This window comes from Vulpes vulpes, chromosome 6 (genome assembly GCF_048418805.1).
Source record: "Vulpes vulpes isolate BD-2025 chromosome 6, VulVul3, whole genome shotgun sequence".
Classification (NCBI taxonomy): domain Eukaryota; kingdom Metazoa; phylum Chordata; class Mammalia; order Carnivora; family Canidae; genus Vulpes; species Vulpes vulpes.
The window spans coordinates 69,385,465-69,413,317 of NC_132785.1; the positions used below are offsets into that span (position 1 = coordinate 69,385,465).

Sequence of the window (27,853 nt, forward strand, 5' to 3'; positions counted from 1 at the left end):
GTGCTGAAAGAAAAAAGGCCTGCCAGTCAAGAACACTTTACCTGGCAAAGCTATCCTTCAGAAATGAAGATAAAGATTTTCCCACACAAACAAAAGCTGAAGGATCACCACTGGGTCTGCCTTCCAAGAAATGCTAAAAAGAGTTTCTTAAGCTGTAATGAAAAGAACCTAACAAATAACATTAAAACATATGAAAATATGCAACACTCTCCTGATAGAGGCTAAATATAAGCCAAATTTGGGATCCCTGGGTGGCTCAGCGGTTTGGCACCTGCCTTTGGCCCAGGGTGTGATCCTAAAGTCCCAGGATCGAGTCCCCTGTCCCGCTCCCTGTATGGGGCCTGCTTCTTCCTCTACCTGTGTCTGTGCCTCTCTCTCTCTCTCTCTCTCTCTCTCTCATTCTCTCTCTCTATATCATGAAGAAGTAAATAAAATCTTTAAAAAAATGAATATAAGCCAAATTTAGAATACCCCAACTCTATACTCAATGGTATAATATGGTGGCACGGTTCACCACTTAACTTTTGTATAAAATTTAAATGATAAAGTATTGAAAATAGCTATAGCCACGCTAATTTGTTAACAAATACATAATACAAAAAGATATATTGTGACATTAAAAACCTATAGGAGGGAGTAAAAGGTAGAGTTTTTGTATGCAACTGAAATCAATTTGCTATTAGCATAAAATAGAAATAGACTGGTATATTTATAAAATGTTTAATGTAAGTCTCATGGCTTCTGCTAAATAGCAAAATCCTACAGTAGATTCACAAAAATAAAGAGAACAGAATCAAAGCATACCACTACAAAAAATCATTTCACAAAGGATGGGAAGAGGAAGAAAGGAATAAGGGACAATGAAACAGCCAAAAAAACAATTAATAAAATGGCATTCATTGCGGAATACAAAATCAACATACAGAAATCAGTTGCATTTCTATATACTAACAATAAAACAACTGAAAAAAAATTAACTCTTCCATTCACAATAACGGTGAAACAATAAGATGCTTAAGATTAAATTTAGTCAAGAAAGTAAGATTTGTATGCTAAAAACTACAAGATTTTAATTAAAGAAATTAAATAAAATGAAAAGATATTCTGTGCTCATAACTGGAAAAATTAATGTTGTTAAAACGCCCTTACTACCCAAAGAAATCCACAGATTTAATGTAATCCCTATCAAAATGCCAGTGACATTTTTCACAGAACTAGAACAAATAATCCTACAATTTGACTTGGAATAACCAAAGCAATTTTGAGGAAGAACAAAGCTAGAGGAATCATGCTTTCAGATTTCAAACAATTCTACAAAACTATAGTTCAAAACACAGTCTGGTAATTTCATAAAAACAGGCACATTGAACAAATAGCCCATAAATAAATTCACACATATATGATAAATTTATCTACAAAAAAGAAGACAATCAGGAATGCCGTCTCTTAAATGGCATTGAGAAAACTGGACAGCCACATGCAAAAGAATGAAACTGTACCATCTTACACACTATACAAATTTAGCTCAATTTTTTTTTCAAAATTTATTAAAGGTTTAAATGTAAGGCCAGAAACTACAAAACTCTTAGAAAAAAACATCGGTGGAAAGGAACTTATCATTGGTCTTCATGACTATTTTTTTGGACCTGACTCCATCAGCAAGTGCAACAAAGGCAAAAACAAAACAAAACAAAACAATCTATTGGGACTATATCAAACTAAAAGCCTTTTGTGCAACGAAGGAAATCATCAACAAAACAAAAAGATAACCTACTGAATAGGAGAAAATATTTACAAATGATATATCTGGTTGGTGGCTAATATCCAAAATATATAAAGAACTTATATAACTCAATAGCAAAAGGAAAAAAAAGACTTATTAAAAAATAGGCATTTTTCCAAAGAACACATATAGACGGCCAAAAAAATACATGAAAAGATGCTCAACATCATTAGTCTTCAGAGAAATACAAAGCAAAATAACAATGAAACATCATCTCACATCTGTAAGAAATGCTTTAAAAAAAAAAAGAAAAGATAAAACATAAGTGTTGGCAAAAAGAGAACCCTTGTGCACTGTCAGCGGGAATGTAAATTGGTGCAGCCACTACGGAAAACAATACAAAGATTCCTCAAAAAATTAAAAATCAAACTACCTTATGATCCAGCAATTCCATTTATGGATATACATTTGAAGAAAATGAAAACACTAACTTGAAAAATATATGCACCCCAAGCTCATTTCAGCATGACTTATAACAGCCAAGATATGGAAGCAACCTAAGTATCCAGTGATAGATGAATAGATAAGGAAGATGCAGTACGTATGTGCAACAAAATATTAGCCAGCCGTACAAACGAATGAAATCTTGCCATTTGCACCAATATGGATAGACCTTGAGGGTTTTAAAAAAAAGATTTTATTTATTTATTCATTCATGAGAGACACAGAGAGAGAGGCAGAGACACAGGCAGAAGGAGAAGAAGGCTCCATGCAGGGAGCCCGACGTGGGACTCGATTTCGGGTCTCCAGGATCACGCAGTGGACTGAAGGCGGCGCTAAACTGCTGATCCAGCCAGACTACCCAACCTTGAGGGTTTTAATTTTTTTTATTTATTTATGATAGTCACACAGAGAGAGAGAAAGAGAGAGAGGCAGAGACACAGGCAGAGGGAGAAGCAGGCTCCATGCACCGGGAGCCCGACGTGGGATTCGATCACGGGTCTCCAGGATCGCGCCAGGGATCCCCGACCTTGAGGGTTTTATACTAGGGTAAATAATTCAGAGAAAAACAAAATGATTTCACTCATATGTGAAATCTAAAAAACAAAATAAACCAACAAACAAACAAAAAACAAAGCCAGACTCATAGAGAACAGACTAATGGTTCACAGAAGAGAAGGGGTTGAGGGGTTGGAGGGAAATGGGTGAAAAGGTACAAACTCCCAGTTATAAAACAAGTCATGGGGATGTGTTGTACATTACTGGGAATATAGTCAATAATATTGTGTTAACTTTATGTAGTAACAGCCAGTAACTAGACACATGCTGATCATTTCACAATTTATATAAACATCAAATCACTATGTTACACCCCTGAAACTAATATGATATTGTATTTCAATTATGCTTCAGTTAAAAAAAGTTATTTATACTGCTCTTGCCATATATTCATACATTTGGAATTATTGCAAAATAAAACTTTAGCATTTAAAAAAGCAGAATATAACTAAGTATTTCTTAAGGTAACACTCATAATATTGTACAGACTGCAGTTAAAATATAATAAGGGGGACATTAACTGAAAAAAGTCTCCAAAACAATTGTTTTTCATTTAAATTATTTATATAAAATAATGATTTAGTTTTTAAATATGATATTACATTCTTGCTGTTTTTTATTGTATGGTTAATAATGTGGCTTTATATTACATACATTATTTGGTATTTATCAGGTATTACATTGAAAAATTATCTAAGATACATATTCTTAAAGTATACACTCCATTATGTAAATATAAAAATAGAGACTCCCAAACAAAACTGATTAATAGTATCCTCAAAAAAAAACCACACACACAATTAATGATTTCAACTTTTAAAATCATTTTAAGGGACACCTGGGTGGCCCAGTCAGTTAAGTATTTGCCTTTGGCTCAAGTCATGATCCAGGGGTCCTGGGATGGAACCCAAATGTGTCTCCCTGCTCAGCTGGTAGCTTGATTTTTCCTCCACCTGCTGCTCCCCTTGCTTGTGCTCTCTCTTTCTGTCAAATAAATAAATAAATAATCATAAATAAATACATAAATAAATAAATAAATAAAATCACTTAAAGTTTCTCTAGTTTTTTATATGAATTGGTCATTTTGAATCTTTTATAAAATAAAATTCCATCCAAAGGGGAAGATAAATATATTAGATGAAGTGTTTTTACTTACTATTTTTAAAAAATAACTATTTATCAGTGACTTCTGAAAATGACAAAATATTCAGCAAATAAATTGTATCAGTGTATAATAGACAATACGAAATGAAAGTACATGTGCACAAAAAACACATTTCAGTAACATAAGAATACTATTTTTAAGGAATTTGTTATTTCCCCAAAAATCAAAATAGGATTTCATTAAAAAATACAACCTTGTTGAATAAGTCATTGTTTTATGATGTAGTATTTATTTTAATCACCAGACTATAAACATAAGAACAATTTTTTTTTTTTTTTACTGTTTGTCTCTGGTGCTTAGAACAATACCTGAGCAGATGTTCAAAATCAGTTTTGAATAAATAAATGAATCACATCTGGAGATGATGCACTATAGTCTTTTTAATACTTAGGAATTTAAATAGTTATAAGTCCGCTCCAGCCACCAAAGTATACTGTGCTATATTTCAAATCTCAATAAAAAATAATTTGAAAAGAAAAAACTAATTTAAAAAGTTTCCCTTTTCACTTACAAAATCAACAGTTATGTAGGTGAAAAATAATTCCATTTTTCCTGCCCTCTATTCAATAGTCTTTCCATCTTCATTCTGCTTAAAATTAAGCCCATATAGAAGCAGAAACCCAAAGACCTAAATCTGATATGTTCATTCTTGTTATGGATCAGACATAGCATGAGTGCCTTTGAGGAAAAGAAATTAAGTTGCAAGGTGCTGTAGTAGTGGATTATGGGAAGAGTGTAGAAGGACAAAGAGGCAGAAGATTTTTAATCATAGGCTTTAATTTAAATCAGAAATTTCTGCTGAGAATTCCTTTGATAATTGCTTCTAATTTCTCTATCATTTGTCTTCTGTGTTTTTAGCTATGTTCATTATGGGGAAGATTTTAAATTTAAAATAATTGTGCATACTGAATTCTCTATTGCCTCAATTTTCATTTCATTACATTCCTTTAATATTATAATGAACAATGTATTCTCATGCATCCAGTTATTAAGGAACATTTGACTAGTCAAATACAACTTTAGAAACCTTACATTCTATTATTTTGGTATTCTATTTTAATGCATTCTTATAGCTTTTATTGTTTTTATTACACCAGTTTTCAGATCTAATTAATTCTGCCAGCACAATAGCTTGTTAAAATGCTTTGAGACAGTAAACAGTGGAGATGTATGCTGTGTATATATATATACACAAACGGTTTGATTATTTTAAGTAAAGTGATTGGATGTTAATTGCTTAAAATGAGTAAATTCATTCAAAACAGTTAAATCTGCTGTGTGCACAAAAAACTGCAAGATCAAAATAAAAATATTGGGAGCTCCATATAATGCTACTCTCTCCCAATAATATTTAAAAACAAGCAGTACATATATATTGTACCCAGAAAGATTATTAAACAGTTTCTAGTTACAAAGAATCATATCTCATTTCTAGATAGTATATAATAGATATTGGCTATCTATTATATTAGGATTTTATTTATTTATTCATGAGAGACACAGAGGGAGAGGCAGAGACACAGGCAGAGGGAGGAGCAGTCTTCCTGCGGGGAGCCCGACATAGGACTGGATCCTTGGACCCTGGGATCACGCCCTGAGCCGAAGGCAAATGCTCAACCGCTGAGCCACCCAGGCGTCCTATCTATTATATTAGGATGTAAATTCAGCCTAAATCAAAATCGGATTATACAAAGCAGACATCAGTAACTAAAACTCCTGTTTAAAATGACCAGATGTCTCGGTTCCTTCTCTCTTGTTTTTACCATCCATCAAGTGTTATACTTCCCCTTTACAGCATAAACTAAAAGTTGCGCACATAACTTCCACTCACATCCCAATGGAAGACCTTTATCAATGGCCACACCTCACTGCAAGGGAGGCTGCCATGCAGTGTCTATTCTAAGCAACCATATCCCAAATAAAACTTGAGAGAATAAGCAATAATCTCTGCCATAAGAGGTGAATACAATAAATCTCACGAATTTATAAAATCACTTTACATTTTAAAAAGTCCTGCATCAGGCTCCTTGCAGGGAGCCTGCTTCTCCCTCTCCCTATGTCTCTGCCTCTCTCTGTGTCTCATAAATAAATAAATAAAATCTTTTTTAAAAAATTAAAACTTTACTGTATGCAGCTATATGATTCAGAATTTAGAGCCTCCATGTTAAGTGGTCATAACTGAATTTCAAAAAGAAAGCAATAATCAGGGAACATATGAATTTTTTTCAACATGATTTTGAATATTGCTTAATGTAATACTAATGCAGTGGAGTCAGATGTTATTAGAATGTGCCATCCAAAAAAGTTTATCATTAAAACATAATGATATGTTTGTTTTCTTACATTACTTTCCTTTGTTGGACACTGATAATTACCCAGCATCCTTTCTTCCCTTCCCCTCTTTCCTCAATAATCCCAGTTTAATTCAAGTATTCACAGAGAAAGCCTCTCTCTGGGTGTGTCATATACACACACAGGACAAGAACAAAAAAACATAGCAGATACTTCACAATCATGAAGAAAAGGAGCCTGTATGAAAAGCTGCTGTTGCAGGCAGCGGAGTGGAGAGGCTAAAAGAACTTGGATCCTTGACAAGACGATTGAACTCCCAAATCAATCTACCTCGATGCTATCCCTCATAAGTAATATATTTTCTTATTTTAAAACTGGCTTAAGTCAATTTTTCAATCACTCGCTCCACAAAGCATCCTAACTGAACATTATTCCTAAATAATGGTCTTCGCTACTTACAAACGCATTGAGCAATACAGTTTCTAGAATAAACATAACTCTGAAAGACAAAATTTTAACCAAAAATTGTCAAACTTTCACAGAACAATTCCATACATATTCTAAGTAAGTGTGTATGGGACTAAAATGATGCAACTTAAATTTTAGATGATCAAATGAACACATTGTAATTTTCAAGGCATTGATTTCAATAAAAATTCACTGGAATCTGTAAAATTTCTCGCCTAACATGTATTAGTATGACCTTCTGAAGTTCAACTGAGTACAGATACAGTCATTAAATCAAAGACAGATGCCTATTTGTCTAGCACTAAAAAACTAAGTGTTTTCCTGCTAAGATATGTCTACCAATGTATTTTTAAGGTGTTTTTACTATTATTATTAGGCTTATCTTTCCACAAGAAGAATTCTGGAAGCTTATCTATTTTCACAGACCAGAAGTGCTGCATTATTTAAATGGAACTTCAAATGTTTTCACTTTGCAGTAGGAATTGCCCTTAAAAGGTCTTACAATAGTTAGATTCTATGGCAAACAAGCATTTATTTCCATGACTGAAAGAAGAAACTATTATATACTATCTGACTGGGTTTCTTTCTTTCTTTTTTTTTTCTCAGCCTTCCTTCTTCTTTGTGATTACTATTCATGACTTATTTACAATTTATTACACTCTGTATCACAAGACACATCATTATAATTGTTAGTCCTATTTAAGGTTTTGAAAGGGAGTGAAAGAGATAGATGTTTGAGACTTTTGAATAAGAAGCAAAGTAATATTAACATGTTATTGAATGTCAGCTGCTTGAGTAAAACAGATGATCCAATGATTTCTAAAGGGAACACATTCTGGGCTGAGATAGTGTTAACATAACTAACTAAGGCTTCTAAAAAGAATGAAAATAAACATTGATGGGCAACTTATAACTTCACAGAGAACATACTTCTCAGTTCACAGCAATTCACTATAAATTGGTTCCCTACCTGTTAAAAGTAAAAGATTAAAAAAAGCATTGATATATTCTAGCACACATGATAGCAAATTATATAACTGAATTACCTCTCAGACTGAAACAAAAGAAAAAGTTGTATCACAGCTACAAAGGATAAAGAAATAGAAATTGTAGGGGTGGAGGAAGGAGAAAATGATACATTTTTTTGGACTCATAGAAAGATAATTTTTTCCTTATTTACAAGTAAGCTCGTAAATAAATAAAGACATAATATATTTCACATAATTTAGTAATGCTTTCAGAAATCATCACGATAAGATGCCAATATTACATTTGGTTGAGAGCATAAAACCAGAATACTGGGGTTTAAATCTTGGGCTTACCACTTACTGATTGTGTGCCTTTAGGCAAATTAATGAACACCCCTGGTCCCCAATTTCCTCACCAGCAAATTGGAGATAATAATAGTAAATAGCTTATAGGGTTGTTACAAGGATTAAAGAGTAAATAAAGGTAATTATTTAGAGCAGTGCATGTACTCAAAAAACATAAACTAATATTAGTAACTTTATACACATTAAAATTGTCTATTCATTCTGTATACATAAGAAATGTTAACCAAAAGCATACTTTTATGTTTTTCTATTTTAATTTTTAGTGGTCATGCAAATACATAATGATATGTGATTCTACTCAATAGCCTGTTGAGAGCAAAATGTAAACCTGCAGTCTCTTTCCTTACTTGTCTAAATATTGATTTCCTCCAGTATATATATTTTTAAGTAGTGAATATACTGGTTATATTCACAAAGTGTAAGCACCTCAAAAATCTAAAAAGCTTTATTTTAAATATATTCATCACATTTAATATATTCCAACCACTTGGCACTTCATCAAAGATAAAAATAATAATGTTTACTAGATATTTTCAACTAGTGTATTGGGTATTCTATTTTCACTTAATACATTTAATTTTTTTTTTCTTGAGAGAGAAGAGTTGGGTAGGGCAAGGGGTGGGTAGGGCAGAGGGAGAGGGAAAGAGAGAATCTTAAGCAGGTTTCACACCCAGCATGGAGCCAGACATGGGCTTCATCTTATAACCCCGAGATCACAACCTGAGCCAAAATCAAGAGTTAACTGTTTAACCAAGTGAGCCACCCAGAAGCCCCCCTAGATTGTCTTTAAATAAGAGCTATTTCAATTTGACCTAAGTAAGCAAAATTCATTCATTTTAATCACATTGCTCCCAAAACATTCTGCTTCCCAAATTACAAGTATTGAGATACCACAGTGTTTCCATATAACTTGTTACTTTGTATTTGGAAGTCAAACATTATTCATAATCATCAACTACTTATCCACATACCAGCCAGATTCAGGGCATCTCTTGGGCTGTAGGTAAGTAAGCCAAAGAACTTTAGAACTGGAAGGAACTCAGAATGTGTTGGGCAACTCTCTTTTTTTCATTGGTGAAGAAACTGATGCCCATGAAATGAATCAAGAAAAGAGAGAAGCTAAAGATCACTGGTTTTGACAAGGCAGAAATTTCAGATTCCTGTTCACTACATTCCACTGCTTAATATTTGCAGAGTCCCTGTCCTCAGGTTATGGCCAACTTACTAGGAAACTTGCTTTTCTGTAGAACAGCAAATGGATTTGATCCTAAGGGTATTGTTATGGCCTTTCATAAAGTTGTACTGAGACCTACAGAGGGTCCTGTCTTCAACTCCACTAAAGATACAGCATTATTAATAGATTAAAAAAAAGATGACATCCATAGTCCTATCTAAAGTTTGTGATAGAATCATTATGTTATCCTGATTAAAGAAATTGCTCTCCTTTGGTCAATCTGCCCCGGCTATTATCTGAGAACATGTAATCAAAAAGTGCTGGATGACATGTTCTAACAAGAAAAGATGCAGTTGTGAGTTATTAGAAGATGATGGTTGAAAAAAAAACATTAAGAAAAAAACAAACTGCAATAAGATATTCTTGTATCCTGACATATTTCTTGGAACACTCACAATTTTAATCTTTTAATCAATCAGAATATTTACGTTATATATGTCCATTTTGCTTTACGGGCAGTGACAATTAGAGGATGATCTTTTCTAAAGACTAAAGATGAGGGTTAAGTATCTACCTAATGAATCTTATCTGTGTAGAGACCAAACCCTAGAATTCTGTAGGAAATTTCACTTATTTTTCAATTGCTATTTTTAAACCGAACATACTGATTAATTGCCTTAATATTCAATTCTCTTTGTTAATACAAATTCAACCACAGAAAGGCCAGTAATTAAGGAGCACTTAAAATGGGGAGAATTTCCATACCTCCTTGACTCCTATTTGACAAAATGGTTTTTTGCTATTTCTTAAGACTCATTTGTATGACCGTAATTGGTGAAAGTAATAGGCACACTTACATACAAATTTGGCAGAATATGAATGTTTAAATAATTTGAATATGTACAAGGTTTTTGTTACTCTCCTTTCTCTTTGCCATACGAGACAGATAGTGTACTATCCCCTCCTTCCAGGACTATCTTAAACATTATGCCCTTTGGTTCAAGGAAAAATAGATAATACCTTTGTTGGTAATGATTCAGATTCTGCTTTTATGGTAATCAATATCAAATGTGAAAAAATAAAGGGAAAGTAGAGCTTAAGAGAGGATGTGGATTGGAGATTCCTCTAAATGTAGTACAACCTGTAGTAAGAGAGGTCTGGACATGATACTGTAGATAGAAAACCCAAAAGACTCCACCCCAAGATTGCTAGAACACATACAGCAATTCGGCAGTGTGGCAGGATACAAAATCAATGCCCAGTAGTCAGTGGCATTTCTATACACTAACAATGAGACTGAAGAAAGAGAAATTAAGGAGTCAATCCCATTTACAATTGCACCCAAAAGCATAAGAATACCTAGGAATAAACCTAACCAAAGAGGTAAAGGATCTATACCCTAAAACCTACAACACTTCTGAAAGAAATTGAGGAAGATACAAAGAGATGGAAAAATATTCCATGCTCCTGGATTAGAAGAATTAATATTGTGAAAATGTCAATGCTACCCAGGGCAATTTACACATTTAATGCAATCCCTATCAAAATACCATGGACTTTCTTCAGAGAGTTGGAACAAATTATCTTAAGATTTGTGTGGAATCAGAAAAGACCCCGAATAGCCAGGGGAATTTTACCAAAGAAAACCATAGCTGGGGGCATCACAATGCCAGATTTCAGGTTGTACTACAAAGCTGTGGTTATCAAGACAGTGTGGTACTGGCACAATAATAGACACATAGATCAATGGAACAGAATAGAGAATCCAGAAGTGGACCCTCAACTTTATGGTCAACTAATATTCGACAAAGCAGGAAAAACTATCCACTGGAAAAAAGACAGTCTCTTTAATAAATGGTGCTGGAAAAATTGGACATCCACATGCAGAAGAATGAAACTTGACCACTCTCTTGCACCATACACAAAGATAAACTCAAAATGGATGAAAGATCTAAATGTGAGACAAGATTCTATCAAAATCCTAGAGGAGAACACAGGCAACACCCTTTTTGAACTTGGCCACAGTAACTTCTTGCAAGATACATCCATGAAGGCAAAAGAAACAAAAGCAAAAATGAACTATTGGGACTTCATCAAGATAAGAAGCTTTTGCACAGCAAATGAAACAGTAAACAAAACTAAAAGACAACCTAAGAATGGGAGAAGATATTTGCAAATGACATATGAGATAAAGGGCTAGTATCCAAGATCTATAAAGAACTTATTAAACTCAACAGCAAAGAAACAAACAATCCAATCATGAAATGGGCAAAGACATGAACAGAAATTTCACCAAGGAAGACATAGACATGGCCAACAAGCACATGAGAAAATGCTCTGCATCACTGGCCATCAGGGAAATACAAATCAAAACCACAATGAGATACCACCTCACACCAGTGAGAATGGGGAAAATTAACAAGGCAGGAAACAACAAATGTTGGAGAAGATGTGGGGAAAGGGGAACCCTCTTGCACTGTTGGTGGGAATGTGAACTGGTGCAGCCACTCTGGAAAACTGTGTGGAGGTTCCTCAAAGAGTTAAAAATAGATCGATCTGCCCTATGACCCAGCAATTGCACTTCTGGGGATTTACCCCAAAGATACAGATGCAGTGAAATGCCAGGACACCTACATCCTGATGTTTATAGCAACAATGTCCACAATAGCCAAACTGTGGAAGGAGCCTCGGTGTCCATCGAAAGATGAATGGATAAAGAAGATGTGGTCTATGTATACAATGGAATATTACTCAGCCATTAGAAACGACAAATACCCACTATTTGCTTCGATGTGGATGGAAGTGGAGGGAATTATGCTGAGTGAAGTAAGTCAATCAGAGAAGGACAAACAGTATATGGTCTCATTCATTTGGGGAATATAAAAAATAGTGAAAGGGTATAAAGGGGAAAGGAGAGAAAATGAGTGGGAAATATCAGAAAGGGAGACAGAACACGAGAGACTCCTAACTCTGGGAAAAGAACAAGGGGTGGTAGAAAGGGAGGTGGGCGGGGGGTGGGGATGACTGGGTGACGGGCACTGAGGGGGGCACTTGATGGGATGAGCACTGGGTGTTATTCTATATGTTGGCAAATTGAACTCCAATAAATAAATAAATAAATAAATAAATAAATAAATAAATAATAAAAAGAGAGGTCTGGAGATCCACAGCAGTGTGGAAAGTCACCCATTACCCTTGGAAAACTTCTTGAGAGGAAGATTGTGATACCTAAGAGAAGAATACTGTGTGGTCCATCTAAAAAGTTTGTACTAAGGCACAAATAAGCCAACTGAGATGATGCTGGGTTGGCCAATATTCTTCGATCTAAGAAAAATATAGATGCAGCAATAAGCTGATAGACCCGAAATATTCATTCTTAATGGTAATCAGTATTGATGGATGATTAATGATTTGTAATCCTCCTTTGACCTCCAAACCATAGCACAATTCTCATTGAAGCTTAAGAAGGAAAAACTTCATTTTACCCTTCACCCAGTGATCAGGCTGTGCTTGACAGAATATCACATGAAGGCAGCCAAGATTAAAAGGCAGATAAGTGACACCCAGGGAAGAGACTGGTGGAATAGTTCTGAGAACAGATAATATGCACACCAGACCAAATGGTACTATATTCACTCATAATAAGAAAGTAGAGAAAGTGTGCACAAGATCCAATCCATTGGAGTGTACCACTCCTAGGACAACAAATTCATTCCACAGCCATCACAGGCAGTGTGGATGCATGAATCCCAGTTTTTGCTGAATTACAAGGACCCCACCCTCTCCCCTATTGCATCTGAAATACAGAAAGTCTGTGGTGTGCCTATGGGCCATTGAAACATGTATTTTTTTTTTTAGATCTTATTTATTTGGAGACAGAAAGAGAGAGTGTATGTGAGGCAGGGGGATGGGAGGGCAGAGGGAGAGGGAGAAGCAGACTCCCCTACTAAGCAGGGAGCCCTATATGAGATCATGACCTGAGCCCAAGCAGATGCTTAACCAACTGAGCCACCCAGGCACTCCTGAAATCTCTTTATTATTTTTTAAAGATTTTATTTATTCATGAGAGACACACGGAGAAAGAGACAGAGACATAGGCAGGGAGGCCGATGTGGAACTCAATCCCAGGACTCCAGGATCACACTCTAGGCCGTAGGCAGGCACTCAACAGCTGAGCCAGCCATCGAGGTGTCCCTGAAACATCTCTTTAAATAGAACAAAGGAGTACATATTGAGTCTGACACAAGGAAAGACATTCTCATCCAAGGCAGTAAGCCCAGAAAGACAGTGAGGGTCCCTATCTCTTGGTAAAGGAAGTAATCCAGGCCTGAGGACCATTCTTAGGCAGCCAAGATGAGATTGAAAGACTGAGGCAGGAGACTGCCTTTCCTAACAGGTTTCAAGAAGTATATCTGGATCATTACATAATCAATTTTTTAAAAGATTTTATTTATTTATTTGAGAGAGAGAGCACAAGTAGGCAGAATGGCAGGCAGAGGAAGAGAGAGGCAGGCTCCCCTCTGAGCAAGGAGCCCAAAGCAGAGCTCCATCCCAGGACCCCAGGATCATGACCTGAGTCAAAGGCAGATGCTTAACCAACTGACCCACCCAGGCATCCCAATTTAACTGCTTTTTAAGTAAATAAATGTGATGTGTCCTGCAGAAATTAAAACCTTCTGAACACACATTCAGAGGCAGCTAACAACAAAATAATTCTCTCCTCCATCTTCTATGTTTGCTCTTACTCCTTTTTCTCTATAACCACTATTTCCCCAGTTAGAATTTAAAAAGCCATCCTAGTCTCCTAGTCTTTGTTAACCTCCTCTCTAGTTTTTGCTCATGTACACGGCCAACTTTTAGTAAAATCTGATGAATCTTTAGTAAAATCTGATGAACCTGAATCTTCCATCATCCTTAACATCTTCACTACTTTCATTACTTCTACTTCTCCCTACATCTAGTCACTTCTTTTCACTAAACTAAATTCTCACTACTTCCTGACATCTTACAGTCTGCTTCAATGGGTGATAGCGAAGACCAGTAACTTAAAAACTATAGGTTTTCACCACTCTCTGAGAGTAGAGTGCTCCTATGAAAGCTTTTATAAGCTAAAACGGCATAAAATGAAGAAGTAATCACCATTGCGTAAAAAGTGAAAAGTCTCTTCACATTTCTTTTGAGATAGTGAAGGCAGGTATTAATGCAGGTCTTTTGTAGAAGGGAACTTTAGGAAAGCACGAGAAACCTATATTTGCATTTGTGCAAGAAAGCTATCGATTATATATGGCCACATATTCTAATAATGTTTTACTCAATATCAGTAACTCTTTTGGACTATCTCTTTTTCTTATTCTTTCTTCTCTTTTCATCTCATTCTAACGTACTAACTTCCCAAATGTACCCACACACACACCCAGAGCTGTGTACCCACACAAACATGCATGCACATGAACATACATACACACAAACACACAGAGCCATTTCATCCACTTTGACCTAGTGACTTACAATGATGATTTTTATGGAGAAAAAAATTTAAGACCAATTATAAATAACAATATTGTCTTTAAATACACTATATAGATTCATAATTTCACATAATTATATAGCCAGCCAGCACAGATTGCTTGGTTGACTAAATTCAGAAAATAAATGATTAAACTGCTGGTAGCTTAAAAATAGTTGTTTGCTATTTTATTGTAGGCTATAATAATTATTTGGAGAGACCACTCGTGCTGGTGGCAGTTACTGGTTATCAATAATTAATCCCCTTTGGGTTCTAAGGGATTAACCACTTCTTAACTTCCTCTTAATCATTTATCTTGAACTCTTTTGCTCTACATTTCCTTCACATACGTACATACATGAGTCCTCTTTCTATCACCGAGCAATATTAATTATACAAGCATAGAAAATCTTCTCATTAAAGTCCTGAAGCTCATTAGGGAAGTTTAAGTTATTCTAACACTTCCCTGATATTGTTGTATCCATGTAGTGAAGAGTGCTGACTTTCCTGCCAGTTAATTGTCTTATATGAGCTGACCTAAAGACCAAGTGCATATTCTATGCTGAGTAGAAGATGGAGTTGTAGCTGTTTTTACTAAAGCAACTAATTAATGTCTCTGCCAAAACACTATTCTTCCTTTAGTGCTATTACAGTAGCACGTGCGTGTAAGCTTGTTACAGACATGCTTCATTTTGTACAACGGATGCATTTCTGAAAAGTCAAAGATATTTGGAACCCATCTGAGGTACACAGAAGATTTGAGGCTAAAGGAAACCTATGCAAAATAATTTGTTAAAGGAAGCACTCTGAGGTATACAGCTATCCTCTAATGGATAAATTTTCTTATAAAGTCATTGTGGGAACACAAAAATAATATTCTATTAAGCTGAAAGAGCATTGGCAAGACAAAGACTGCAATGCAAAAAAAGGAAAGGAAAAAGGCACAGAGTCAAAAGAAATACGACAGGCAGATTTGGCAATGTCTGAATGTGGGCAGTGAAAGGAGAAAGTCTCACCTTCAGAAAGCAAGCCCACCTAAGACTGATTGTCAAGGAATTTCAGAAATCATCTAAAGCAATAGTGAACAATTAGGGAAGCTGTTGAAGAAAGAGAAAAAAGACTCTTATGTAGTCTACCCAAGTGGAAAGTATACACATAAAAGATTTCCTCTCTCAATGAGTCAATGCAATAGAAAAGGCATTCATGAAATTAACTAAAGTGAGTATCAATTTTAAAGTTCCAAGTCTTTCAAACTAAAGAGTAAATAGCTTGACAAATGTGAACTTTTTTTTTTTTTTAAGTTGCAGGGCAACCATGGGATTAAACAAGCTAAACAAGTATAATTTTCCCACAAGCCTTCACTTACTAAGTATATTAGCATATATGGTAAATCTTCAACAGAAAGAGTGTTTCCCAAATTTAACCCACAGAAATTTTTGTTACAATTATTACCAGGATTAAAGATTAGAGCACCATAAATTATCATAAAGTTGTACTGAAATACAAATAAAGATTATATTTAAAATGACATTAGGAGATGAAATAATTAAGTCTTAGTAGTTGATTAAATTTCATTTAACATATCAAGACTTGGGCAGGCCGGGTGGCTCAGCGGTTTAGTGCCGCCTTCAGCCCAGGGTGTGATCCTGGAGACCCTGGATCAAGTCCCACGTTCGGTTGCCTTCATGGAGCCTGCTCCTCCCTCTGCCTGTGTCTCTGCCTGTGTGTGTGTGTGTGTGTGTGTGTGTGTGTGTCTAATGAATAAATAAATAAAATTTAAAAATAAAATAAAATATAAAGACTTTAGTATTCATGTGGGACTGGACACATAGCTAGTGTAGAATAATGTCTATGTTTGACATGACTACAAAGAGAAGAAATGCATGTGTGGCAACCAGAAAAAAAAAATGGGTTTGCCACTGCTAACAGTAGCAATGCGTTAAGAAATGTATAAATAGTGTCTTCCTCCTGACTAGTCTTTGGAGTGTTCTGTCTCAGAGCTGCCAAGTCAAGATGTCTTTAGGAAATGTCAAAATTGGGCACTCTACCCCCAACTTCAAAGCCATGGTTGTTATGTCAGATGGCCAGTTCAATGATATCAGCCAATCTGACTACAAAGGAAAATCGATTGTGTTCTTCTTTTACCCTCTTCACTTCACCTTTGTGTGCCCTGCAGAGATCATTGCTTCCAGTGACAGAGCAGAAGAATTTAAGAAACTCAACTGCCAAAAAAAACCAAAAACAAAAATAAAAACAAAACAAACAAACAAAAAAGAATCTCAACTGCCAAGTGATTGGTGTTTCTGTGGATTCTCATTTTTATTGCTTGGCATAGATCAACATACCCAGGTAACAAGGAAGACTGGGACCCATGAACATTCCTAATACCCATGAACATGGTATTAGATCTCAAGTGTAGCAACATTCAGGACTATGGAGTCTTAAGGCTGTTGAAGGCATTTTGTTCAGGGGCACCTTTATCATTTGGTGATAAAGGTACCCTTCAGCAGATAACTGTGAGTGACCTCCCAGTGGGCTGGTCCCTGGATGAGATTCTGAGACTTCCAGTTAACTGACAAGCATGGGGAAGTGTACTTAGCTGGCTAGAAGCCTGACAGTGATACCATCAAGCCTGATGTCCAGAAGAGCAGAGAATATTTGTCTAAGCAGAAGCAAGCACTGGGCCATTTTTAGGGCAGGCTGCAGAGGGCAGCCATGAAGACAGAACCTCCTTTGCACTATTGCCATGCTTAAAACACAAGACTTCAGACTCCGTACAGATGTTGTACAGGACAGGACAGGCCTTTTCTCCAGGGGTTGAGGAGGCCAGGTTCTTCCTCTAGGGAGAATGGCCTGAGCTATGGCTATGGGGCAGGTCAACTGCTGTATACAGTAGTCGGGCATCACTTTTGATCTTTTGTTGCTTCTATTAAACTTGAACTGAGGGGGAAAAAAAGCAATATGTAGAGAAATGAATTCTATATGGCTGATTGACATCCTGCAGATTAAAATTCGGCTGAATGTATGTAGTCACAAGCCTCTATAGGTTTGAGCATGAAAAATAAACAAAAGATAGAGAAGATCTAACTCCCAAGGGTTGCCAAACTGTTGTAGTTTCCTTAGCACATCCCAAGTATCACACAACTTGTAAAGTGTTCTTTACTATTTATACACATTGCTGCTTCATACAACATAGAAATTCCTGTATCATAGTATATACGGTGGGTTATAAAAGCCTCAAAGTTTTCAATTACCATCTATAGACAGGATCCTATTAAGATTGTATTTATTTATTTATTTGAGAGAGAGTGCACAAGCAGGGTGAGCGGCAGAGGGAGATGACATGATCCTTTTTTTACAAACATATAACCAATATGATTTGTGGTCTCAGGCCAGAATTTTTTTACTTAAAACTCGGATTTTGACTGAAACATCTGGGTGGGTAGTGAACAAGAGAAATCTGTGGGGTAAGGGTGAGGTGTTGAAGAGTTGGGTTTTACCACACTGGTACATGTAGGTGAAGATTTTTAGTAAGCAAATGAACATCCACATCTGAAGTTCAAAACTAAGTTGACTAAAGACTTGGAATCCACTAACAACTGATAGAAAATGAAGCCAGTTAAGTTGTGAAGATCATTCAGATGGGCTGTTTAGTATATAATAATATGAGAAAAAGTCTAAGGAGAGAAAAGCTCATTATTTAATGCTTAACCAGAGAAAAGCAAGAACTCCTTACAGAATGACAATTGAACAAAGCCTGTTTTATAGGAAAGTACATCATATTATTGCCTTTCATTTAGTTTATTTTCTCAGGCCTTGCAAATCACACACACACACACACACACACACACACACACACACGCAGAGTTCATAATTGTGGTTATGGTACAAGAATGCTATAATAGCAAAAATGTTTACCAAATATTTACTGTGTGCCAGGCAATGTGCTAAGTGTTTTATATAAAGTAAATCATTTAATCTTCATAATAGCCTATTCTAGTCACTTGTTGCCATTAGTAAACTAAAGGTTGATGTTTTAAAACAACAGCCATTTATTATATTTCATGTTGATTAAATCAGTTAGAAACTCAGACAGGGTTAGGATTGATGATACTTACACTCCACATGGAGTCAGCTGAGGTCACTATATGGTATTCAGTTGGTAGATGGGCTGTTCTGAAAGGTCCTAGAGGCTTAATACACATGTGATATACCTTGACTGGAATGGCTGGAAAGCTGAGTTCAGCTGGTACTGGTATCCGGAAGACTTACACATGATGTCTCCAGTGTGGCTGTTAAGAGTAGTCAAATTTCTTATATGATTGTTAAGGACTCTGAGAGACAGTTTTCCAAGGCAAGAATTCAAAAAGGGATGAGTAAAAGTTGCATAGCTTCAGATCTAGCCTCATAAGTCCCAGAATCTCACTTCCATTGCAGTCTATTCATTAAGAGCTTCACAAAGGACAACTCAGACTCAAAAAGATGAAAATTGGACTTTACCTCTCAAAGGAAAGAGTAGCAAAGTATTTATAGCCATCTTTAGTCTATCACAAAGCCCTGTATGATAAATATGATTATTAATACATATTGTGAAGCAATTGTTGTAGAATAGCTATGGCCATTCAGAGATGGAAAATAGTCCAATTTGCATTAATACTTTATATAGAATATTCTCTCTGCCATGACTACCCTTCTAACCGACTATGCAGCTGTATGACCACCTTTCAAAGTTCAACCTCAAATATTACATCCTCCTGAAGCCCGTCTTCAATCTCCAAACTCTGTGTAAGCTCTCAGCCCTTTGTGTCTCTATTTTATATTGTTTACATTTATCTCAGGATACTTACCTTACCCCATTTAATATTATAGTTATATTCAAACTTGTCTAATCTCTCCTCTGTTAACCAGACATTTGTTTTACTCATCTTTGGCTCTTCTTTAGTACATAGCATTTAAAAAATGAATTGATAATTACTCATGAATTAATGTTGAATGTTAATCTATTAAGGAAGTATCAGATATCCATTTAATATTTACTTATTGTTTATTATACACCAGAAACTAGGTATAGAAAGGTTAATAAAACATGGCCCACCACTTTACAAGAGTTGACAACATAGTTGTCTGTAAGATCTAAACCCAGGGTAGGGGATCCCTGGGTGGCTCAGCGGTTTGGCGCCTGCCTTTGGCCCAGGGCGCGATCCTGGAGTCCCAGGAACGAGTCCCGTGTCGGGCTCCCTGCATGGAGCCTGCTTCTCCTTACTCCTGTGTCTCTGCCTCTTTCTCTCTATATATCTATCATGAATAAATAAATAAGTAAATCTTTAAAAAATAAAAATAAAAAATAAACCTAGGGCAGCCCGGGCTGGCTCAGCAGTTTAGCACCGCCTTTGGCCCAGGGCGTGATCCTGGAGACCCCGCGTCGGGCTCCCACATCTTTAAAGGAAAAAAAAAATCTAAAACTAAAACTTAGAGTTCAAGGATTCACACCAGTACAGTTATGGGCAGCCATGACCATGTCTTGAATCCAATTTAAAGTGAGAGATTTACCTAGCACAAACTTTAAACTTTTATTTATTTACTTTACAATTTACAAAGGCCTAAACATTCAGAAAATCTCAAAACAAGCAGGACCCATTTTTTGTTAGGACCTATTTTTTGTTCAGTTAGGGAAAAAGGTCTTCTTCCTTCATCACCAAGCCATCTTATCTGCAATTTATTTAAAGTTCAGGGCTGAAAATAAATGTTAACATTTGACTGACAACTTCAAAATATCAATGATAGATCAATACCCTTATTAACAAAAGCATGTTAATTAAATCATATTTCACCAAGCCTTTGGATGTATCACCAATATATTTTATTATTAAGGTGCTATATAAATTTAAAAATCTCTTCATCAAAATTTTTAGCATGATTAATGAAAATTAAATCTTGGTATTGTCAATTCACTATGGTTTGTCCATGAGGTTGTTTCTTTTTCTTTTTTCATTAAATCACCAGTAATAATTTTCTAACTTAAAAATGAAGACTAAAAATTCAGGCAATGTTGCATGTCTTCTGCACATAAATTCTTTTAGTGGGCATGATCAGTTCTAATTTATCCTGTATAAATCAGTTTGAACTCAAAGTGACCCTCCGTGAAGAACAATTCCACAAATTAATCTCATCTTTCAAGCAAAAAATCCTTTTGTGTCCATTTCCCTAATCAGTGGACCCGCTCACAGCTACTTCAAGCATTCTGCTTGTTCATATCAAAGTGAAACCTCAAGAAACTCAAGAACAAATTCAGCCAATATAAAATTATTATAAAGTTTAAGCATTAATCTTGCAGAGAAAGCTGAATTTTAGCAAGGCAAACCCTTCAGCCAAAACAAATAATTTCTAATTGACAATTTAAGCAAATGTTAGTAAATAATGGGTAATGAGGGGTTTCTTGGGTCTGTTGGGGACTTGCTATATGCAAAAAGTCATGTTACATCAAAACATAAATTTGGTCATAATATAAAATTAGAGGATAATAACTACCCTACACAGATGGACACCATTCTCCTTTCTTTCTAACTATAAGGTATCTAATATTCTATCTCAGTAGAAGAATGAATTATTAACCATAAAGAAAGCCGTATCTTTTATTTCTCTGACAAATCTCCCATTAAAAGTTACCTGTACTCTAGATAATTTTAAAAGAGCACATATTAGGTACACCTGGGTGGCTTGGTGGTTGAGCGTCTGCCTTCAGTTCAGGGCATGATCCTGGAGTCCCAGGATCGAGTCCCACATCGGGCTCCCTGCATGGAGCCTGCTTCTCCCTCTGCTTGTGTCTCTGCCTCTCTCTTTCTCTGTCTCTCATGAATAAATAAATAAAATCTTTAAAAATAAATAAAAAAATTAAAAAGAGGGGATCCTTGGATGGCTCAGTGGTTTGGTGCCTCCCTTTGGCCCGGGGCGTGATCCTGGAGACCCGGGATCGAGTCCCGCATCGCGCTCCCTGCACGGAGCCTGCATCTCCCTCCGCCTGTGTCTCTGCCTCTCTCAGTCTTCCATGAATAAATAAATAAAATCTTTAAAAAAAAGATTAATCTCTTAAAAAATAAAATAAAAATAAAAAAGAGCACATATTAGAAGGTATCTATTAAGCAACACTTAAATCGAGCACTGATTCAGGAAGAAAGATTAAAATGTATTTTGATCTACCATGAACTTATTTTTCATTGCAGAGTTAGTAGTAGAAGCTGGCTTTTTTCCCTCTAAATAAAAAGTACTAGAAACAGATTCATGAGACAGTGGTAAATCACAATTTTTAATATTGCTCTCTAGTCTTCTGAGATCAAACAAGTTTTTTAAAAGAGTAGGAAGGATCTTATTCAAAGAAAGATTATAATTTCTCACCATTATAGTCAAGATATAACAATGCACACAGTATGCAGAAAAATAAAGGTGGTATTATTTCTCCAGTTTAAGGGTCCAGGCAGAAACTATATCAGTTCTTACACTTTTCAGGAAAAAAAAAAAAAACCTACATATAACCAAGAAACCTTACCACGATCAACAGAAATAACACACACCATAAGGCAAAGGCCACTAGTTTTCTATTAAAATCTATTTTCCCTTTATGCCTAGACATAAAGCTTAACAGAATTTTCCAGTCTCCTTTCATAATAAAGTTCTATGACTGTTTTCTCCATACAATATACTGAGATATATGCCTCTTATGGACCTACATCTTGGGACCATGTCTATGCATCCACCATGTTGTCCTTCTCCTTTTCATCAGCTGAGATTTATAAAGATCCTTCCTCTACCATACAGGGAAAGACAGCTCTTGGGGGTGATAGAGCAACCAATAGAAAGAATCTGGATCTCTGAATAACCTCATAGAACAGAACCATTCCATTTGAACTATTATGTAAAGGAGAAATCAACTTTTATCTTATTTAACATACTGAATCATTATTCTCTTTGTTATAGCATCCTACTCCCCTAACTTATAGAGACCAGTATTTCCTATTCATGAAAGCTATCCAAGAAACTCCACCAGAAGTACTTTTCTTCACTATTTTTTTACGTAATTTCTGTGCCTAACATGGGGCTCAAACTCATGACCCCAAAATCAAGAGTCATATGTCTGACTGACTGAGCAAGTCAGGTGCCCAATTATTCTTGATCAGTATAAGCTTGACTCTAATTGAGAGTGGCAAGGCATTCATATATATAAGTACAAGTTAAAAGCCAACCCCACCAATATAATCCAAATATAGTAATAATAATACCTAAATTTAGCTGTATATAATCAAGTTTCATGATTTGACTTTATGTAAAACTTGAAACTTCTGCATTACTTTAGGGCACAGTCTGGTGACCAATAAAGACGAATTATAAAGTGACATTTGATTTTTTTTAGAAATAATTTAAATAATTTTCAACAAGCAGATATTAATAACCGGCTTAGGTATCTGTATTATTTTAGGGTGTGTTTGATACATACATAAATTATTCCCAACCTAATTTAATACATTTCAGGAATTTCTGAAAAGATCACTTCATAACTTCCCAAAGTATGCCTTGCTTACTCAAAAATGTCTAGATTTCCTTTAGTAGAGTAAAATATCTAATACAGGGAAGATCAAATTTGAGACAATCTTCTAAGGAGAAGGAAAAACAAATTGAATTTATATCCAGTTATAAATGATTGATTTCAGATGCTTTTCTAAAAATAGTTTTTACAATTGGAGAAGGACAATCATCATATGGCTTCACTCACAGGTGGAATATAAGAAATAGTGAAAGTGATTATAAGAAAAAGGAGGAAAACTGAGTGGGAAAAATTAGAGAGGAAGGCAAACCATGAGAGACTTCTAACTCTGGGAAACAAAGGGTTGCTGAAGGGGAGGTGGATGAGGGAATGGGTAACTGGGTGACGGGCACTAGGAGGGCACTTGATGGGATGAGCACTAGGTGTTATATGTTGGCAAATCAAATTTAAGTAAAAAAGTAACAAATAATAAAAATAAAATAAAAATAGTTTTTACGGATTTGTACTAGTTTTTACTAGTTTTACCCAGCATCTGGCTGGCTCAGTCAGTGGAGTGAGCAACTCCTGATTTTAGAGTTGTAAGTTCGAGCCCCATGTTGGGTGTAAAGCTCACTTAAAAAAAAATCTTTTAAAAATGTAAAAATAGGGACACTTGGGTGGCTATCAGTTGAGCATCTGCCTTTGGCTCAGGCCTTGATCCTGAGATCCTGGGATAGAGTCCCGCATCGGCTCCTCGCAGGGAGCCTGCTTCTCCCTCTGCCTATGTCTCTGCCTCTCTGTCCCTGTGTCTCTCATGAATAAATAAACAAAATCATTAATATATATATAAATAAAAATATAAGAATAAAAATAGTTCTTACCGAAAGATGGGGCACATGAAAAGTAGAAAGGAGAGAGGTATTTCTTAGCATGAAAAGATATAATTCATTTACTTTCAATTCTGTCTAGAATGGATTGATTGACTCTACTACAAATTCTTACCATTTATCAGGAATTCAATAATTATTTGTTTTCTGTTTTCACTCTTTCATTATTATATAAAATGTAAAGTTCCTCAGGTACTTCCTTTGCCTAAGGCATTATATAATTACTATGACTGTACTAAGTTTGCCAACTTTTCATTATAAGAACAGCTAACATCTGAAGAATGTTTACAATTTTATGCTACAATCTTTAAAAGGTTGTCTAGATACAGAAACTGAAATTCAGATAGGTTAAGAAGCGTCCAGATACTACAGAGCTAATAATTTGAAAAGCTGCCATTTTCACTTAGGGAAATGACCTCTAAAGCCCATACCTTTAATCACTATGTTGTACTGCTTCTCAATTTTGTTTTCATAATATCTGCCTGGACATTAAATTGCATAGCCATATTTTCATATTTACTCTAACAGTTATTGAAAACACCTACTCTGACTCTCTTTATAAATCGTATATTGTACACAGCCTTCTTTTCATAATTTTCATTTCATTATATTATTGGCCTTAATATATTTTACAAATATTGCCTCAGTTGATCTATGTCAACTTTCTTATGATAAGTATAAGGAAAAGGAGATGTAAAAATGATTAAACATTAGAGCAGAAAAGAGTTTTTAAAAAGTTGACTCTTGGGGTGCCTGGGTGACTCAGTCAGTTAAACTTTGATTCTTGATTCTTGATTTCATCTCATGTCATGATCCCCAGGTCATGCAGGGACCCTGCTCCCTCTGCCTCTCCCCTTGCTCTCTCTCTCTAATAAATAAACAAATCTTCTTTAAAAATGCTGACTCTTGCTTCTAGATTGTACACGACTCTTAACCATTTAGAACATATTAACTACTGAGCATTTAAATCTCTTAATTGCTCTACCTAAGCCCATTATCTTCCAAAATTAATTATTTGAATTATACTTTTTCACAGTGATCTCTCAATCTCCTGAACTCAAGTCAGTAGTTTTTCTGCTATGAAATCTTTCTTCTCTTGTAATTTTGCAGAACAGTACATCATTCCAGGAAAATCTTGTCTTAATGAACAGTGGCATCCCCCATTGGATAGCAAATTATTTTTTTAAGATTTTATTTATTCATAGAGACAGAGAGAGAGAGAGAGAGAAAGGCAGAGAGAGAAGCGGGCTTCATGTAGAGAGCCTGACATGGGACTCGATCCAGGGTCTCCCGGATCACGCCCTGGGCTGCAGGTGGCGCTAAACCGCTGTGCCACAGGGGCTGCCCTGGATAGCAAATTAAACAGAAGTAGAAATAGACTAGATTTTAATTATAAGCTATGACACATCTTATTTTATTTTAGCACATCAAAGATTATCACTCCTTTATTTCCTTGCTTCCACTGTTTTTTAGAGAAAATAGTTGATAATCTTGTCTTTATTAGCTCCTTGAAAAGTAATTCATCTTTTTTTTTCTAGATGCCTTTAAGGTTTTCTTTTTATCTGTAGTTTTCCGAAGTTTTATCATGATTTGCCAAGGTAATTTTGTTTTGTTTTGTTTTACTTTGTATTGCATTTATCCTATTTGGATTCTTAGCACTTCTTGCCTTGATATTTTTAGTTAATGTTAGAAATTTCTTCTATACTATCTCTTTATTATTTCTTCTTAATCTTCACTCTGATCTTTCTCCTTTAGTTCAGATTCTCATTATCAATATGAACTCTTTCAAAAGTCTTCTAACTTTCCTCTCTGCCTCTAATCTGTAAATATATCTTCCCTCACTACTACTACTTTCACAATCAAAACACGCAGTGCCTGTAAGATAAAGTCTAAAGTTCTCAGTAAATGTATCTATAAGGCCCTCATGATATGATGCCTAACATTAATGGAGAAATAACAGACCAATTCCTCACAACTGAAAGATATGAGCACTTAAAGTACAAAGTAGAGGGCTGAATTACCGTAATTAAGATCTCCACCTAGAGAAGATCATAAAAGCTTTGAAGATTAAAAACAGGTTATCTAAAAAAGTGAGAATGGGTTGATTTAGATTTATCACCAATACTGAATGCTAAGAAAATAGATCAATGTCTTCTATTTTATGGAAAAAAGATTTTAACTCTAGAATGATGTACCCAGTCCAATCTTTCCACCTCTCTCTCTCTCTCTCTCTCTTTCTCTCTTTCACAGGCACACACACAGAGCAGAATAAAGGCTTTTGCTTATATTATATGTACTTACTACCTATCTTTTCTTAGTTTATGATGCTGACTAGAAAAATAAGGGGAGAGAGAGAGAGAGAGAGAGAGAGAGAGAGAGAAAGAAGCAATGTGATTCAGCAACTATGGGTTCTACCCAGGAAAGGACTAGAGAAGAGAAAATGACTGGAGAAAGGTATCTCAGTCCCAGAAAGCAATTGATTCAGAAGAGAGTGGTATGATCTATGCTGCTAGGAGGAAGGAATTTGGGAAAAGATCTCTGTTTGAGAACATGTGGGGAGAATATGTGACAATGCATATTACCTTTTTTAAAACAAGAAGTATCAATTGCTAATCCAAAGCATGGGAAAGAGTGGAGATAGAGTTTTGTTAAAAGTCATGATTCACATGTGGAGTAACTACATCTTTGGTATGTTTTTAAGTAATTGATAGTTAAAAGAGAATCCATTTCATCATAGCACAGTATATGACCCAGCATAGTCACAAAAATGTAAACTTTCAGAGTCAATTAATGCTGAAAGAGTGCAAAACTTGGTTGCATGTCTCATATCAAACTACAAATGATAAAAATCATAATATATAAACAATAGGTTAGTTGATAAATAGTGAAGAGAGATAAACGTAAAAACATGGAGGAAACAGTAGAGGCAATACTATCACCTCTTAACAATGTATCAGGTCATTATTTATTACCACAAAAGTAACCTGTAGAAGTTATCAAATAAGTAACTCTAAAAGACACCAAAGAGGTCTAATCATATAATTTAGTAATATGTAAGAACCACCAAAAGAAATGAAAGCAAAAATATTTAAAAGAACTTACCCTTAGGGAGCCAATTAGCTATGGAATAGAATGATTCTGCTTTCTTTGATTACAAAATCTTCTAAGTCATTTTTATTATTGTTACATGTCCATGTATTCCATTTATAATTATTTTCTAAATTTTTAAGAGGTATATTAGGTGGCATTACGCTTTCCAGAAAGTCTTCCCTAAATATGAAAATCAAAGTGATTTTCCTGTAGTGTTTCCATAGTACCCGATGCATACCTCCAATGTGGCACTAATTTTACTGTACACATATGACTATATGTTCATCTCCTCCACTAGAATCTGAGTTCTTTTGGAAAAGGAACTAAATTTTATTCATTACTTTACCCTCACTATCTGGTACATTGTCTGGCGCATAGTAGGTAATGATTATACATTTACTTAATGAATATATAGACAACCATATTGGGTAATTTATCTTTTTAAGTAAGCTCTGCACTCAACATGGAGCTTGAACTCACAACCCCAAGTTCAAGAGTCACATGTTCTACAGACTGAGCCAGCCAGGTGCCCCCCATATTGAGTAATCTGTTAAATTCAATATTTCAATCCATGCATGGGATTTAATATAGATATTCAAGAGATATTTAATCCCTTCCTTACCTCACTGCATATTTTAAC

General features: G+C 35.4%; 1 long non-coding RNA gene and 1 pseudogene across 1 annotated transcript in view; one reads left to right on the forward strand and one right to left on the reverse strand.

Annotated features, from left to right (window-relative positions):
• Positions 1-743: 743 nt before the first annotated feature.
• Positions 744-27,853, reverse strand: part of LOC140599347 (uncharacterized) — a 51,853-nt gene continuing 24,743 nt past the window's right edge. Inside the window, exon 3 of the long non-coding RNA XR_012002119.1 lies at positions 744-3,766. This is a non-coding gene — a long non-coding RNA (uncharacterized lncRNA). The remainder of the gene's footprint in view (positions 3,767-27,853) is intronic.
• On the forward strand, positions 16,735-17,415 carry LOC112926483 (peroxiredoxin-1 pseudogene; annotated as a pseudogene).